We start from the raw sequence: 5,542 nt of genomic DNA, 5'->3' as shown, positions 1-5,542 counted from the left end.
CACCGAGGGCCTGCGCATGCTCAACCCCCAGCTGCTGCCGCCGCTCAGCGGCCTCTCGCATGTGCTGTGGGGACAGGGAGGTGGCTGAGCCTGTGCCGCCCGCCTGCCTCTCCCGGGAGCAGGCGCCGTACAGGGCGGGCACCCGCCTCCTCTCCACTCCCTGGGCTTTTCTGGAGAGTGGCAGCACATCGGGGAAACCCTGGGAAGAGCAAGGTCCCTCCTCCCTCCACTCTCGGCACCTTCAGTGCAAGGCGCTGGCACGGAGCGAGGTCCTCGTGCAGGGCTGAGATTCCCCTCTTTCATTTCAGAACAGCCACTCTGTCTCTCCACTCCTGCCCAGATCTGTGGCAAGTCGTGGCCAAGGCTCACCAACCTGCCCTGGCTCCGGGCCCGGCTCAAGCTCCTTACCTGCGCGTGCATCACGGGCCCCCGGGATGCCAGGAGGCAGGTGTTCAGAGCCCACTCCTATGGGGCGGGGCAGAGGCACCTCCCTGCCCTGCCGCCCCAGGAGGACAGCTGCCCGGGGCTCACACCACAGCTCAGGCCTCAGTGGGGCCTCTGCACGCCAGGTCCTGGGTGACTGCTGGGCCCCGAGGGCTCCTCTCCCTCTGAGAGGTCCCCAGGGCCACTCCCTGGGGCAGGGTGAAGGGCCAAGAGGGGAGAGCAGAGGGCGGGGGCCGAGCCTCTGCAAGCCCAGGGCTCTCCTTCCGTCTCCCGCCCTCTGACGGGGCTCGGAAAGGACCGTGGGAAGAGCAGCTACCTGCAGGCGTCGTGCAGGTCAAGCACCGTGGGCCCCACAGCTGGGCAGTCGGCGTCCGTCTCCCAGCGCCCCCGCCAGCGCCCGGTACCTGCTTGCTCCTCACTAACTCCCCAGAGGCCACCGCTCGCTGCCCGCCCAGCCTCACTCCCCACTGACGCCTAGGCCACCGGGGCCTGGCCACTCTCAAGGCTGCTCTGCATCCCTGCCGAGACGGTGGGGAGCCCGTCACCGAGCCAGGGTCGCCCTCTGCCCCTGGGACCACACCTCCCGGCAGCCCTCCCTGGCACACTCTTGGCCCCGGCCTGGCCACCGCTTCAGCCAGGGGTGCCCCAGCCCTGCCGACTGTGGCCAGGGTGGACGCTGCTCTCTGCTCCCCTGACGCAGTCTCTCGCCCAGCTCCACGAGGAGCGTGCTTCCTGCCGAAGCACCACGGGCTCCCCGGCCTCTCTGACATGCGCCTGTCGGCTTCTCACCGAGAAACAATACAAAGAAGGCCGACGACACTGCAGCCCGTTCCTCGGCCGCCTCCGCGGTCCCCGTGAGGACGCCGCAGGGTGGGCGCAGGGCGGGGATGTGTGCCCCCAGGCCCGCTGTCCGGCTGTGGCGGGGGCCGAGCGTCCCTGCTGGCAGCTCTCATGCCAGCGGCTCACACCTCGGGGCATCTGCTGGACGCACAAAAACAGCGCCAACACTGGCAGCTGCAAGCCCAGGCGTGCCAAACACCGAACTGGGCTCCAGAGAAAGTGGACACGAGGTGGAGACCACCTCATCTTCTCACGGTTATTCGTGGCGAAGCACAGGCACCACGGACGAGGAAGGCAGGAGGGAGACACCCTCCGCAGGGCCGTCATGCCGCGGTCCCTTCCCAGGCACGCCTGCTGCGCTTCCACACCTCCGGGCCAGAGACCCAACCACAGCCGGCTCCCAGCTCCACGGCCTGGGAGGCTGCCCACCGGGCCGCAGAGGCTGGGCCGAGGAGAGCCCACGCTCATGTGTCTGCGCGGCTCGATCAGCTGCGCCGAAAGCCGACTACCGAGCTCTCCCGTCAGAAGCCACTGGTTTCACTGTGCCCCTTAGCGCTGTTTGACACGGGCCTGTGCCAGCTTCATCTCAGACAGGCCCAGCTCTGCCAGCAGCATCCCTGATTCCGTCAGGCCTCACACCGCTCCGACTTCAGCCTCGCCTTTCTAAATGGACAACCAGCGAGCCATGACAGGGCACGTGGCCGCCTCTCCTGCGTGCCAAGTCACTCTTCCTCCTGGGGTTCCCAGGCCCGGAGCACGCTCTGCCTCTGCCTGGTGCATGCGCCAGCACAGAAAGCCGTCCACGCTCCTCCACGGGCGACGCAGCCCCACAGGATGGCGGAGCCCCGGCTGTGTCCGGAGCACAGAGGGCCCGGTTCTCTACGCTCGCAGAGTCCCAGCAAGCCCTGAGGTCGCTCGCCTGCTCCTGACAGGCGCCCTCTCGGGGCGCGCCCCACGTCTGAAAAGCAGCGCGGGGGATTACGCAGCGCAGCGCTGTTGCCGCCGGCCGCCGCAGGGCTTGTTTCTGAAGCAGGGATACCCACAGCCGGACGCCCACATCAACCCGGCGAGGCGAGGCGAGGCGAGGAAGGCGAAGGCGACTTCCCTTCACAGGAGCTAGGAGCTGCCTCGGACGCCGGCAGTGGGACCCGCTGTGCACGCAGACCCAGATGCAGTTCCGTGCGCTGGCACCGCCGCCCGCCCTGGAGACGAGGGCGCAGGAGACGCCGTCACGAAGCAGGCGGAGCCGCACGGAGCCGGCCGGCGTCACACTCACTCCTAACGAGGGGCGCGAGCCGCCTCCCAGCCAGGGTCTCCGTCTCTCAGGCACAGCGGGTACCCAGGAGCCCTTTAAAGTCGCGAGCGTTCCTGGTTCCTGTCTGGTCTTCAGCCGCCAGCTGCTCGTCTGACCCTGGCTAACCCTGACCACAGTAAAAGGTGCTGCTCCCCCAGCGCAGCGCCCCTCACGCCTCGCTGGCTCCTGCTGTCGGGACCAGGGCCACAGGAGCAGGGCCCAGCCAGCGCCTGGAGCTGGGCGCGCCTCTCTGACCCGCGTGCCCGGGAGTCGGGTGCCAGGAAGCACACGCTCCCAGGCTGCCACGCCCCCGCTGCCGTGGCCCTCTCTGCTCAGGCTCCCTGATGGCGGCCGCCGGGCCAGGCCAAGTGCCCTCCTCGCTGTCCCACCAGGATGCCCACGTGACAGCCACCTCTGCCGGCTCTAGTCCCGTGTGACAGCTCACACATTGGCTGGCCCCCCCCTGAGGCCCGGGGCGCCGTTCTCAGCCGGGAGCTTAAAGGTGCTAACAACCGAGGATGCCTCGAACATCGAACATCGGGCGACAGGAAGCGGACCCTGAGCACACACTTGGCCTCTCTGGCAGGAGAGAAAGTACCATCTTTGAGTCTGAGGCGCTGAAGACAAACATCGCCCGGTCGCTCCTCTGACGAGCCCACACTTCTGACGGGGACCCTGCCTTAGCTGTGTGCCAGGTGTCCAGGCTCGCTCTCGGGCCGGGCCCTACACGGAGGCCGACCTGGTCAGCACAGGACAAGGAGCTCGGCGTGGGGACAGACCCGCCAGTGTTCGTCCTGGTGGAGGGCCTCTGTCTGCTCCAGGAGGAAACTGCGGCCTGATTCGTGGGCGAGTTCTTACGGGAGTGCTCTCTCCAGACCAGCACCCCCAGCCCCGGCCTTTCGGCAACCGCGCTCCTCAAACAGGCCTGCCATGGCCATGCCAGCCCCCAGGCGGCTCCGGGCTCCGTGCACACGCTCACCCCAGTGCCCTCCACCGTGCCGGGTCCGACCCCCGAGGAGTAACGCCCTGGGAGGACAACGCACACACGGTGAGAACCAGCAGGACGGGGTCCAGGCAGTCGCTCAGCAGTCATGTGGCTGGGCCCACGTGGGGAGGGTCCCGGTGCGTGTCTGGACCCCCCGGGCATACTGCACACGCTTGTGTGCCCATGTCCCTCGCTGGGCCCACGTGGGGAGGGTCCCAGACCTGGCGACTTGAAAATCACACTGGGCATGTGCATGTGTGCCCAAACCCTGACGGACGGAGGAGGGACGCAGGGACGCGTGCCCCACTGGAAACACTCGAATGTGTCATTTACTCCGCTTTATGCCACGTGGGGGGGAAAGGGCCGAGGCCTGGACGGTTAGGACGGCCTCCAGGTCGCGTTATTCTCTGGAAGGACCCGCCCGCAGGTGTGTGGGGCTCCCTACCTTCAGGACCTGTTCCAGGTTCTCCAGCTTGGCTCGGGGCTGCTGCTTGTGCTGCCAGCGGCCGCGCTCGGTCAGGGCCAGGCATAGTCCCCCGTCACCTACAGGAGGGCAGAAAAGGGCCGTCACGAGCAGCCTGCGGCCGGTGGGGACGTCCCGCGGCACCCAGGGCCTCCTCTGTGGGGCGGCTTCCGCCCCTTCTGCAGCACGCTCCACGCACTTCACGCCCCGCCAGCAGGGGACGGGGCTGGCCAATCAGCGCGCGGCCACCCTCTTCGCCCCGCCCGCCTCCTCCACGACTGCAGTGATTGGTTCAGGACTGGGAATGTGACCCGGGCCTGGCCAATCAGTGCAATACCATCCCGTGCCCAGCCTTTTCCATGGAAAATAAGACCTTGGACTGGTTGAAACCCGGGGAGGGGCTCTCTTTTCACCCACTGGACTTGGGAAGTGGGGACCAAGGCTGGTGCTGGGGTGCCTTCTGCCAGCAGCTGGGGAGGTGGGGAGGAGGGAGGCAGCAGAATGGAGGTACAGCCACGAAAGGCAGGCAGGAGAGACCCTGGTGCTCTCATCTGAGCACCCAGATCGGCCTGTTCCTGAAGCCGACCGTCTTGCCCTTCCCAGGTACGTGGACCCATGAGACTTCGTTTTCTTACACTGATTGCTTCCTGTCTCTGTAACTGAGAACCCTAACCGATACAAAAACGTTCCCCAGGCGGTGCGGGCATATTCATCCTTGTCTGAAACCCCACCTTAAAAGTGGGTGAAAACCACAACAGCGCTCCACGTGCAATCGAACAGAGTCCTCAGCGAACTAGAAGCCAGGCCAGCCCCGTTCTCAGGGCACAGCCCCGAGGACTGATCAGAGCTTCTCCGTGGAGTCCCGTGGCTGCTGCGGGGCAGGGAAGCACACAGCTGCCGTGGCGGAGAGCAGGCCGGCTTTGTCCCCACCATGGTGTGTGGGGAGCACCAGGCTTTAACCTCCCCAAACGGGACCCTGTCACCAGGGCCCCGACAACAGGTGGCCACAGAGGCTTCCAGTCCCATGCAGCCGGTGCAGCCTGCCAGTCTGCCGGGCACCGTGTGGCACTCCAACACAGGGGCAGCTACCAGGCGACTGCGGCTGGGTCATGGGGAGGTCTCATCTCCGTGCAGCGACTCGGGCAGCGTCCACGGGCTCCCGGTGAAGGGGTCACGGCTCACTCAGAGTCCACGTCCCCCGTCGGGGCCTCCCCTGCAGTGCCAGGGCTCTCGAGAGCCAGTGTTCTTGGTCCAGCTACTTAGGACAGCCAGCCCAGGGTGACGTTCACACCGTGGCTGGCTTGTGCTACCGGCCCACGGGTGGGACCCCGCCTGTCCCCACACGAGCCCTCCTGGGGTTTCCACGGGCAGGAGAATCAAATCCGATGCAGAGCCTGGGTGTCTGCAAGGCTCTGCAGGGCCCAGTCTTCCCCACCAGACCCCACCGCCTCTCACCATGCTGGGGACACCCTGGCCTTCTTTCTGCCCCACCACCTCACTCCTGCTGGCAGCTCCC

General features: G+C 66.9%; 1 protein-coding gene across 1 annotated transcript in view; it reads right to left on the bottom strand.

Annotated features, from left to right (window-relative positions):
- Window positions 1–12: 12 nt before the first annotated feature.
- STX2 (syntaxin 2) overlaps window positions 13–5,542 on the bottom strand; it is a 96,262-nt gene continuing 90,732 nt past the window's right edge. Inside the window, exons 10-11 of the mRNA XM_014587412.2 lie at window positions 4,009–4,106; window positions 13–64 (exon numbers count right to left, since the gene is read on the bottom strand). The gene's annotated coding sequence lies outside the window, so the exon portion shown is untranslated. The remainder of the gene's footprint in view (window positions 65–4,008; window positions 4,107–5,542) is intronic.

The sequence above is a fragment of the Tupaia chinensis genome, unplaced genomic scaffold (genome assembly GCF_000334495.1).
Source record: "Tupaia chinensis unplaced genomic scaffold, TupChi_1.0 Scaffold000211_1, whole genome shotgun sequence".
NCBI classification, from domain to species: domain Eukaryota; kingdom Metazoa; phylum Chordata; class Mammalia; order Scandentia; family Tupaiidae; genus Tupaia; species Tupaia belangeri.
This window is presented reverse-complemented; position numbering and strand designations above follow the sequence as displayed.